The sequence below is a fragment of the Cryptomeria japonica genome, chromosome 7, assembly GCF_030272615.1.
Source record: "Cryptomeria japonica chromosome 7, Sugi_1.0, whole genome shotgun sequence".
Lineage (NCBI taxonomy): Eukaryota > Viridiplantae > Streptophyta > Pinopsida > Cupressales > Cupressaceae > Cryptomeria > Cryptomeria japonica.
In genome coordinates this window covers 315,293,519-315,306,059 of record NC_081411.1, presented here as the reverse complement: position 1 = coordinate 315,306,059, position 12,541 = coordinate 315,293,519, and positions in this window count along the sequence as shown.

Sequence of the window (12,541 nt, the reverse complement as noted above, 5' to 3'; positions counted from 1 at the left end):
TGAGGATGAAAGAAGATGAGAACATCACTTCTTTCATGCAGAAGGTGAATGAACTTGTGTGTAATATCAGATTTGCTGGTGGAAAGTTGGAAGAATCAAAGATTGTTGCTAAAGTGCTTCGATCCTTACCTGAATCCTACAAGCATAAACCTGCTGCTATTGAGGAGATATGGACTGTGACTGATGTAACCGAGGACATTTTGATTGGTAATCTTTTAGCCTTTGAATTAAGCGAGTTTTGTGATTCTCTTCCTAAGGTAGAATTTGCATTCAAAGCCATTGTTTCTGGATAGGATAAGAAAATATATGATCTAGGAGAAAGTTCTTCAAGGTGGATGTTTACATCTGAGAAGGAGAGAAAAGAAATTGAAGAAGAAGAGCAAGAGTTTGAGGAGCTCGAAGAACTTATTTCCAGGAGATTACCCAAAGGAGCCAATAAGTATGAAGGAAAATTGCATCTGAAATGTTTTTCTTGCAATAAGATAGGTCATTTTGGCTTAAGGTGTCCAAAAATAGTTCCTAGAAAAAAAATCAAGCCTAAATTTCAGAGGAGATTTTATTATGTTGCTGATGAAGGTACCTCAGATGATGAATTTGATAAAGGAAATACAAGTGATAATGCATGGGTGTTTATTGCTATCAAGGAAGATGATCCAATGCCTAATAATTTTGCTAAATGCATGAATGTGGAAAGAGCTTTTGCTGCACAACCTGAAGAGAAAGATGAATGGGTAATTGACAGTGGATTCTCTCATCATATGATAGGTGATAAGAGTAAGTTTGTGAGTTTGGAAAATTATGAAGGTGGATTTGTGAAGTTTGGTGATGATAAAGCTGGTATAATCCGTGGTACATGATCCATTTATCTTGATGGTAATCACAATACTGATGATGTCTTGTATGTAGAAGGCCTAAAGTATAATATTTTGAGTGCTGGACAAATGGTTGACAAGGGATATGATCTTCAATTCAAGAATGGAAAGTGAAGAATCTTGGGTAGCTCCAGAATTGAGATTGCATCAGGTACAAAGACTAAAGGTAATATCTTTCATTTAAATAGTACTTGTAAAAGATGTCTGATTGCTCAAGTTGATGAAAGTTGGTTGTGGCATAGAAGAATGTGTCATGTGCATTTTGATAACATTGTTAAGATAAGTTCTACTTAGGCTGTGAGAGATCTTCCTAAGTTGATGAAAACTGCCAACCCTATATGCAAAGAATGTTAGTTAGGGAAACAAACTAGAGTTACTTTCAAGACTAAGAAGCATTTTCAAATGGATTATTGGATCTCTTTCATACTGATTTGTGTGGACCTTCTAGAGTTAGAAGCTTGCAAGGGGACATATACTTCATGTTGCTGATTGATGACTATTCTAGGAGGACATGGGTTACTTTGTTGAGGGAGAAGTCTAAAGCTTTAGAGAAATTCAATATTTTCAAGGCTATGATTGAGACAGAGATAGGTCTGAAGCTGAAGTATCTGAGATATGACAGAGGTGGTGAATTCACTTCCAGTGAGTTCAATGCATTTTGTGAAGAACATGGGATAAGAAGACACTCTGAAGCTCTAGAGAAATTCAATATTTTCAAGGTTATGGTTGAGACAGAGACAGGTCTAAAGCTAAGGTGTCTGGGATCCAATAGAGGTGGTGAATTCACTTCCGGTCAGTTCAATGCATTTCGTGAAGCACATGGGATAAGAAGACAATTGTCTTCTTTGAGAAGACCTCAACAAAATGGAGTTGTGGAAAGGAAGAACAAAACCATTCAAGAAGCTACAAGGACAATGATGTTGGAAGGAAATGTTCTGCATATCTATTGGAGAGAAGCTGTGAGTATTTCTATTTACACTCTTTATCGGGTGCATATCAAATGTGATACCGGTAAGACTCCTTATGAATTATGGTTTGGTCATTCTCCTACTGTTAAATATTTCAGAATTTTTGGAAGTAAATTTTATATCAAGAGGGATGAAGATCTAGGAAAGTTTGATGCTAGATGTGATGAAGGAATATTTCTTGGTTATTCTTCTAAAAGAAAGGCCTACCAATGTTATAATAAGAGATTGAGGAAGATGGTTGAGAGTGAAAATATCATGGTTGATGAAAGAAATGAGAGACAATATAGATCTTGCAGATATGATTCAGATGATCATAGTGATAGTGAAAATAAAGGGAAGCAACCTCAGATCCAGATTCAAGTTTAGATCATTCCGGTGAATCCAATAACTCAGGGAGAAGGAATGAGTGCAAGTGAAGAAGAAAGAGCACAAGAGTCTAAAATTCTAGAGAATCCTAAGACTCCTAGGTATGTAAGATTGAATCATTCTGAAAATTAGATTATAGGAGATAGAAATAAAGATGTTCAAATTAGAAGAAGAATTGTTGAAGATCAATTTGTGTATTGTCTGATTTCAAAGATTGAACCTAAGGATGTGAATGAGGCATGCAAAGATGAACATTGGGAAAAGTGATGGAAGAAGAATTGATGCAAATTGAAAAGAACAATACATGGATTCTTGTTCCTAGACCTAAGAACAAAAATGTAATTGGAACCAAATGGGTCTTCTAGAACAAATTGAATGAGCAAGGTGAAGTTGTTAGGAACAAAGCAAGACTTGTTTGCAAAGGATATTCTCAAATGGAAGAAAATGATTTTGAAAAGACTTTTTCTCCGGTGGCAAGAATTGAAGCTATTAGATTGTTTCTTTCTTATGCTACTTGCAAGGATTTCAAAGTCTATCAGATGGATGTCAAGTCAGCATTCCCAAATGGCGAATTTGAAGAAGAGGTGTACATAGAGAAACTAGATGTATTTCATTTGACTAATCAAGGAGATATGGTTTTCCAATTGAAGAATGCATTGTATGGATTGAAGCAAACCCCAAGAACATGGTATGTCAGATTGGATAAGTATCTGCTGAAGCTAGGATTTAACAAAGGTACTATTGATAGTAATCTATACTTCAAAATTGATCATGATAATATTCTGATTGTTGAAGATTTTGTTGATGACATTATCTTTGGAGGGAATGATAGTTTGTGCAAAGAGTTTGCTAATGAAATGCATAATGAATTTGAAATGTCTATGTTTGGAGAGGTGAAATTCTTTTTGGGATTTCAAATCACTCAGTCAAAAAAAGGAATCTTTATATCCCAATCCAAGTATGTAAAAGAGTTATTGAAGAAGTTTGGTTCGGAAGATACAAAGCCAGTTGGTACTCCTATGGTGACCAGATGTAAGTTGACTAATGATGATGATTCCTCTAAGGCAAATCAGACTAGCTATAGATCTATGATTGGTGGATTACTTTATTTGACTCACACCAAATCGGATATCATGAATGTTGTTTGTCTCATTGCTAGATTTCAAGCTGATCCTAAGGAATCTCATGTTGTAGCTGTTAAAATATTCTTTAGATATTTGAAAGGAACTGTTGATTTTGGCTTATGGTACCCTAAAGATGATGATTTTACTTTGAGTGCTTTTACTGATGTTGATTGGGCAAGAGATTTGGATGAAAAAAAGAGTAATAGTGGTGGTGCATTTTTCTTGGGAAAAAGATTGGTTTCTTGGTTGAGCAAAAAACAAAACTCTATAGGAAAAAACAAAACTCTATTTCTCTACCGACTACAGAGGCAAAATATATTTCTACTACTAACAATTGTACTTAGGTGGTATGGATGAGGCAGATGTTGAAAGATATCAGTGTAATGTATGATGAGCTTATTTCTATCTACTATGACAATTCAAGTGCAATTAACATTTCTAAAAAACCGGTGTTGCATTTCAAGACTAAGCATATATCAATCAAGTTTCACTTTTTGAGAGATAAGGTAAATGAGAAGGAAGTTAGATTGGAATATGCACCTACAAAGGAACAAATTGCAGACATATTCATGAAGCCTTTACCTAATGACACTTTTGAGTATCTTAGAGGGAAGTTAGGGGTGATTTCCTTGATAGTATGATGAAAGAATAAGTATTCGGTAGATTACTGAGAGGGGGGGTGAATCAGTAACTAGAAAAATTGATACAAACTTCCCAAACTCAAACTCAAACTCACAAAGTAAACTTATCAATGAAATACCATTGTCAAGATCAATACTCATAAGAATACTGGTTGACTGTTATAGCAAATTAATAGTAAACAACATCAACCTTGCAAACATCCAAATGCTTCATTTCTCAACACTTTCAGTTATCATGCCTTATCAAAAATAATTAATCAAATCAATCATAAGATCATAACCACAAAACATTCACCACATGACACAAGTATTTATATGTGGAAAACCCAAATAGTTAAAAACCATGATGAGATGAGACTCACAAGAAAATATTTGAACTCTTCCGAAGTTCGCCTTGTTAGGAGCCTAGCCTGTTAAAGCTTTTACAAAAGTCTTGTTAAGAACTGATCCCATTAGAAATCACCTGGTTAATGGTTTGACTACAAATGTCATTTTAAAAGCAAATACCCTATAAGGAGTAACCTCAGTAGAGGATTTGAAAATCCAATCTAATGGACCACCTTGTTAGAAAATTTAATAAGTAACCAAGCTTGTTAGAGCTTACCCGATCACGGGGTTTCAATTCTACTGTAATTGTCAGAAAACAATAGGAGTTTCTCGATCTATCTGAATAGCACTACATTTTCTTGATCAGATCTATTTAAGCTTATATCTACCTTTACTCAAACTGTTCTCCAGTTAGGCAACCACACACTCGACTGATTTCTGCCAACTCTTGCCAACACAAAAACAAAACAACTTCATCAGCCTTAAATACATATCAATTAGGTTGGTAACACAACAAAAATCTAATACTCTCATCAAGATTACAAAAAAGTCGGTAAAAGCTATTGGCAAATGCACACTCCAATGAGACATTGTAGGTGATTGAAGGTTTTGTCATTGATGGCAACCTTACAATCCTATGACACTGGCAAGGCAATCCACCGGCACTAGCAAAGTCAGATTCCATGTTAAACTACTGTGTTATGGTATGTTTTTCACATGGTTGCTCTTATATCTATTTATTGCATTACTTTTTGTTTACCGGTATACAGTATTAATATGCTCTACATGTTTTAAGTTAAGAAAACCATTAAATGATTAGATACCGATTCACCCCCCCTCTCAGTATCTATGGGAATCCTAACAATTGGTATCAGACCGTGGTCCTCTATTTTCAGAAGCCTAATAGCTTGAGGAAGATCTTGACACCAGTAGAGATGGAAAATTTGATGAAGCAATTAGAAGTAACTCTCTCAGACCATGATATAGAAAAGTTGAAAAGTATCAAAATTGAAGATGATCTAAAGGTAGCACAAGACATTATTCAAGCACTTCAAGAAAATCTTACCATTGCAAGAAATAAGAGAAGAGAACTTTGTGAAAAGATGCAAAATGAGAATGATGAAAAGGAAACTCTTAGTGACCTGATAAACAAGTTGAAACAAGAAAACTTGACAACAAGGAATGAGATGCAGGATATGACTATGAGATTTTGTAAGGAAATTGAAGATAGAAAGAAGAATGAAGAAGATTTGACTAGAAGACTAAGTGATGCAGCAAATGATAACACAAGACTTAGCTATGAAAATGATTTGTTGAAGACAGATCTGATGCATACACAGAATGAATCAAATGAACTTATGAGACAAAAAGAAATCTTAGAAAGAGAACTGGATACCACAAATTAGCACAAAGACAAATTCAAGAAAAGCTTAGAAGAACTTGGTGACTTGTTGAAGAATCAGAAACCTAATGGTGATACTTGTGGACTTGGCTTTGAAGCTGGAGAAAGCTCCGGTATTGCAAACACACAGGATCATAGAAAACCGGTAAGACAACCTACTGCTTATAAATTCAATAACAAATGCTTTAACTGTAACAAGTATGGTCATAGAGAAAATCAATGTAGATCTAGAAATTATCAGAATACTAATACACCCACTGGTCAATGTTCAAAATGCAACAAAATTGGTCATAATTCTGAAAATTGCAGAATGAATGTAAGATGTTATGTTTGTGGAAGATTTGGACACTTATCTAATCAATGCAGAACACAAACCGGCATAGGTTATGGAAAAGCTATTCAGAAAAATAATGTGACTTGTTATGCCTATAACAAGATTGGACATATTGCTAAATTTTGTAGAAGCAAGTCCTCACCGGTAAATAACAAAGGTCCTAGTTTGAAAGGAAAAAAAAAAGTTGAAGAAGTTAAGCATGAATTCTCAAAACAGTGGATCAGGAAATCAGAACTTAATGTTGATAGGAATACTCCTCCACTGGTAGAATAGAGTAGCACTCCATCGACAGGAGACTCTTCATCTAATTGAAGAAAATTCCTTTGAGGGTTTGGCAATCAAATGTGAAACATGATATTATTCCCTCGATTGATGGTGAGAAGTTGAAATTACTTCTTTATTGATAGATAAAGTTAAATGATTACTTAACTGACATGCATTAAATGTGGTAGTTGGCAAATTAACATTATAAATCAATGTTTTTGGCTCCATTTTACTTCACCATGCATTCAAACTTTCGAAGAGCGTGAAAATTCTGAGCTAAGGCATTTCAAGCAAAGAAGCAAAGCAATTCAACAATCAATCTTTCCAAAGGCAGAAAAAGGTATTTATAATCATGGCATCTTCTTCTGTACCTGAATTCATAGCAAACCCTACAGTAGTGGAAGTAATCAAGTGCCCTAGGCCCGTATTTTAGTTAGTTCTCAAAATAGCAAAGAAGGATGATAATGTTGGTGCATTTTCTCAAATTCCCAAAGGAGTAGTTTTTGTAGAAGACCCTAGAATGTATATTCATTGCCACATAGAAGAATTAGGTGATGAGGAAATCAAGAACATGTACAAGACTATAATTTGTGATGATTTCGGTAATGTGAAACCTGAACACAAAATAATTGAAACCCTAGGATTCACTAAAATTCTCAGCATTCTGGATTTCCCTAAGGAAGTAATAAGGATAGTATTGAGCAGGGTACAAGGTGCATTCTTCCAGTTAGATTCGGTTCACAAAATTACTAAAGAGGTAGTAAAAGCTATAGCAGGGTCACCCTCCACCAGTAATAGACCTGACAAGACAAAGAAGGTCTCAAATGACCCAATGATGAACTTAATAGGTGCAATATCTGACAAGAGGTCTTTAAGAGTGACTGATGTAACCGACATCAATGTGAGATTCATTAGCATGATTCTAGGCTATAAAACCACACATGAAAACAGGCTAAATTCAGTTTCTAGCTTATGCATAAAGAGTGTCTATGATATGATTAAGGATAATGTGAAAATAGATGTGTGTGAATGGCTGGAGGATGAACTTATTGATAATCTTGGAAGATTAAGAAAGATAAAAAGGGGACATTTAGATTTGGAAACCTACTTGTCTGTTTAATGCTACATATAACAAAACAGGTGCCCGGTATAGGTAACAAGAATATTGGTTTTGACATACCGGTAGGCAAATAGCTATCTGACTTATTGAACAACATGGGCAAAAACAAAGAAAAGAATATTAATGAGTACTTTCAAGCATTGAAGGCCCAGATGAACACTAGAATCAAATTATCACAAGAAATTGTAAATAAATATAAGGATGAAAAATGTTTTGTCATTAAGAAGGATGAGATTTGGATGGAGGCAGTTGTCCAAAGAACAATTTGGGTTACTGAAATGGGTTATGAAACTGATGATCACATAATTGAAACATATGCAAAAGCCCTTCTGGAAGCACCCAAGGAACCTAAAGAAGAGGTATTTGGCAGTGCTGAAACTATTGAAAATCAAATCCAGTCCAAGAAAAGAGTAAAGAAGGTAGAAGCAACAATGAGAAGAGGATCTAGGCAGGATAAGGCTATCAAAGAAGATGTACTTAAACAAACCAGCATCACTAAAGATGAGTTAGAAGCACTACAACCAAAAACTCACCTTTCACCAATAGCAACTTCTTCAGAAAGTGATATGCCAGCTGCATTTAAAAGAGTTGTGAGGAAAAGAGAACCTTCACCGGTATCTACACCTTTGCCTAGAAGAACTAGTCAAAAACAACAAGCAGTAAGGCCCCCGACTAAGAAGATAACTCCAAAGAAGAAAAAGTTAACACCAAAGAAAAGGACTCAACAAAATATTGCCCCAATTGACAAACTGCTGGATGAAATAACAGAGGAAGGAAAGGGGACATTTAGATTTGGAAACCTACTTGTCTGTTTAATGCTACATATAACAAATTAGGTGCCCGGTATAGGTAACAAGAATATTGGTTTTGACATACCGGTAGGCAAATAGCTATCTGACTTATTGAACAACATGGGCGAAAACAAAGAAAAGAATATTAATGAGTACTTTCAAGCATTGAAGGCCCAGATGAACACTAGAATCAAATTATCACAAGAAATTGTAAATAAATATAAGGATGAAAAATGTTTTGTCATTAAGAAGGATGAGATTTGGATGGAGGCAGTTGTCCAAAGAACAATTTGGGTTACTGAAATGGGTTATGAAACTGATGATCACATAATTGAAACATATGCAAAAGCCCTTCTAGAAGCACCCAAGGAACCTGAAGAAGAGGTATTTGGCAGTGCTGAAACTATTGAAAATCAAATCCAGTCCAAGAAAAGAGTAAAGAAGGTAGAAGCAACAATGAGAAGAGGATCTAGGCAGGCTAAGGCTATCAAAGAAGATGTACTTAAACAAACCAGCATCACTAAAGATGAGTTAGAAGCACTACAACCAAAAACTCACCTTTCACCGGTAGCAACTTCTTCAGAAAGTGATATGCCAGCTGCATTTAAAAGAGTTGTGAGAAAAAGAGAACCTTCACCGGTATCTACACCTTTGCCTAGAAGAACCAGACAAAAAAAACAAACAGTAAGGCCCCCGACTAAGAAGATAACTCCAAAGAAGAAAAAGTTAACACCAAAGAAAAGGACTCAACAAAATATTGCCCCAATTGACAAACTGCTGGATGAAATAATAGAGGAAGGAAAGGGGACATTTAGATTTGGAAACCTACTTGTCTGTTTAATGCTACATATAACAAATTAGGTGCCCGGTATAGGTAACAAGAATATTGGTTTTGACATACCGGTAGGCAAATAGCTGTCTGACTTATTGAACAACATGGGCGAAAACAAAGAAAAGAATATTAATGAGTACTTTCAAGCATTGAAGGCCCAGATGAACACTAGAATCAAATTATCACAAGAAATTGTAAATAAATATAAGGATGAAAAATGTTTTGTCATTAAGAAGGATGAGATTTGGATGGAGGCAGTTGTCCAAAGAACAATTTGGGTTACTGAAATGGGTTATGAAACTGATGATCACATAATTGAAACATATGCAAAAGCCCTTCTAGAAGCACCCAAGGAACCTGAAGAAGAGGTATTTGGCAGTGCTGAAACTATTGAAAATCAAATCCAGTCCAAGAAAAGAGTAAAGAAGGTAGAAGCAACAATGAGAAGAGGATCTAGGCAGGCTAAGGCTATCAAAGAAGATGTACTTAAACAAACCAACATCACTAAAGATGAGTTAGAAGCACTACAACCAAAAACTCACCTTTCACCGGTAGCAACTTCTTCAGAAAGTGATATGCCAGCTGCATTTAAAAGAGTTGTGAGGAAAAGAGAACCTTCACCGGTATCTACACCTTTGCCTAGAAGAACCAGACAAAAACAACAAGCAGTAAGGCCCCCGACTAAGAAGATAACTCCAAAGAAGAAAAAGTTAACACCAAAGAAAAGGACTCAACAAAATATTGCCCCAATTGACAAACTGCTGGATGAAATAACAGAGGAAGGAAAGCTTAAGAACATCAACAAATTATATCATACATTATCAGTTGATGAAAAGGAAAAAGTTGAAAACAGTGTAATTCTGCACTTAGACATTTACAAGAAATTTCTAATGCAAGTTGTAGATGAATTACCAACAGATTTGTTTAAGAGATTGGAAGCTACAAGGCAAGCTGTTGTAGAGCTTGACAAGAAAATAAAAGTTGAAAAACTCCTTGCTGTATGCCCAGTAAACTCACCTAAGGAGATAGATGATTTAATCTTTGAAGCTAACCAGTCAGTATTCTCTACTGCACACCGACATATAGCACTTATGGTTGGAAGAGTGAATGAGGTTGCAGAGGAAACTGCAAATGCATGGGATATATTCCTTGTAGAAAAGGAAAAACAGGAAGAGTATAGAAATCCTAAACCTACCAAAGTATATCAGAAAGATAAGGGTAAAGGAAAAGGCAAGGTTGGTGGACCTCCGAGCATAAAAATAACAGATAATCTACCTCCATTGCCTCAAGATACTCCACTGGTAGTTACAACTGAAGATCAACCGGCTAATGAGAGTATGGATGTACCATAAGAGGACACAAATCCTAATTCTGAGGTATTATACATAGTTGATATTGATACTCAGAAAGTTAACATTGTGGTAGATAAGGACACAACTGTAAAGACAGATATGGCTAGTGAGCCACCGGTAACAAATAACACAGAAGGTAAATTGACATATGGTAACATTGAGAAACAGACTGATCAATAGGCAGAGCAACAGGCTCCATCACAGCAATTGGTTAACACAGAGTCAGTGTCACCGGCAACAACTGAGCATGACAAACCTTTTCTTAAGGAAATGGAAACACAAACTGACCTACCATAGGTCACCACAAGCAAGGATATTGCTCCCACTAGCAGAATACAGAGTGTTGGCCCTTCAATTGTAGGATTCAAATCAACAAATGTAACATAAGTTCTTTTGGACTCCATAAAGAAAATAACAGATTGTAGCTCACAAGCATACAAGGCTATATATGATACAATTCCAATTTTAAAGATGATAGCTCCAAAATGTAATGTAGATAATGTGGATTCTTTGAGTCAACTTAACACTTTGTCTAAGTATATTATTGACAACACTATGACAGTTGAACAAATAAAAGAGGAAGCATTCAAGGAGAGATTAGAAAAGGAAAAACAAAAATTCTTTGAGGAAGAAATAAAGAAGTGTACAAGGCAGTTTGACACACTTCTACCAGAACTATGTAGTACATTAAAGGAATTCAAGACTTTGTACAGAGATACTTGTAAAACTAACTTTTTGATAGTTGATATAGATAGAAAAATGAGCAAGATACAAGAAAAAATTAATCAACTAGCTCACAATTTCATTAATTCATTTGATTCATTATCAGATTTTGAGCAGAAAATAACAGGTTTTAAGGAAGAACTATTAAAGCTAGAAAGAGAAAAGGAAAGAATAAAAAGTAAGGCTAAGGATCTTAAATGGAGATTAAGTCCAAAATTGGACTACCTCGCATCTTTAAGGTAATAAATATCAGATGCTTTGGTTCAACGATAGAAAACACCGGCAGAGCCAATGCAACACCTCATCAGTACAATTTAGAGGACAAAGGCCGCAATACAAGATAGAAAAAAGTTTCTTGAAAGCCTAAATTTGGTTTTGGCAGATCTTTTTCAGATTGTAACTGTATACAGTGAAAATGGATACAACAATAATTGAAAGACTAAATGAATTCAACCACAAAACCCTAGCCTATCAACAACAAAGATCCACCATAACATATGAAGATTACCTAAGACCATGCAAATCAAATGAAATCACAAAGATTATACCATCACATGTCCAATAGGGTTTGAATCTCCATTCTTCCTATCTCCATTGATCTTGCTTGATATATTTGCTCTCAGATTTTATGTGCACAAGAGCTCAACAAAGAACGGAAATGTGGTTGCAAGTAGGATCGTATATGAATGTTCAAAAGCATAGTGTAGTTAGAATGCATAGTCAGTCAGGGTTTGATAATGAAGAAATAATCTCCTTATATAGAAGACACTATATGAAATGGAGGGATAAGATTGAGAGGTGTAAAAGAGATCGGCTATGATTAGAGGGTAGGCAGAGAAAATAATAAAATAATAAGAGGGTAGGTAGTGTAGACACTCAAAATTGTCATGTCTAATTAAATAAATATTTTATTTATTTAATTATCTAAGCCTAATTCTTCTATTAATTAAATAAATTTTTATTTATTTAATTAATTCATTTATCCTCTTCTAGCCTTATTTCTCATTTAAATAAATACATTTATTTATTTAAATTATCCCTTTCCTAAATTAAATAAATATTTTATTTATTTAATTGTCCTACTTCTTCTATTAATTAAATAAATCTTTATTTATTTAATTAATTCATTATCTTTTTCTACACATGACACATGTCATTCATCTCTTAATTCCTACACTACCTACCTCTGTCATTATTTTATTATTTCCTCTACCTACCCTCTAATCCTAGCCAACCTCTCTTTTTACACCTCTCAATCTTAACCCTCCATTTCTTATTGTGTCTTCTATTTAAGGAGATGCTTTCTTCATTGTCAAACCCTAACTATTTGATCAATTGACTACACTACAATTCCACTTGCAACCACATTCCGTTCTTTGTTGAGCTCTTGTGTATACAAAAATCTGAGAGCAAGTATATCAAGCA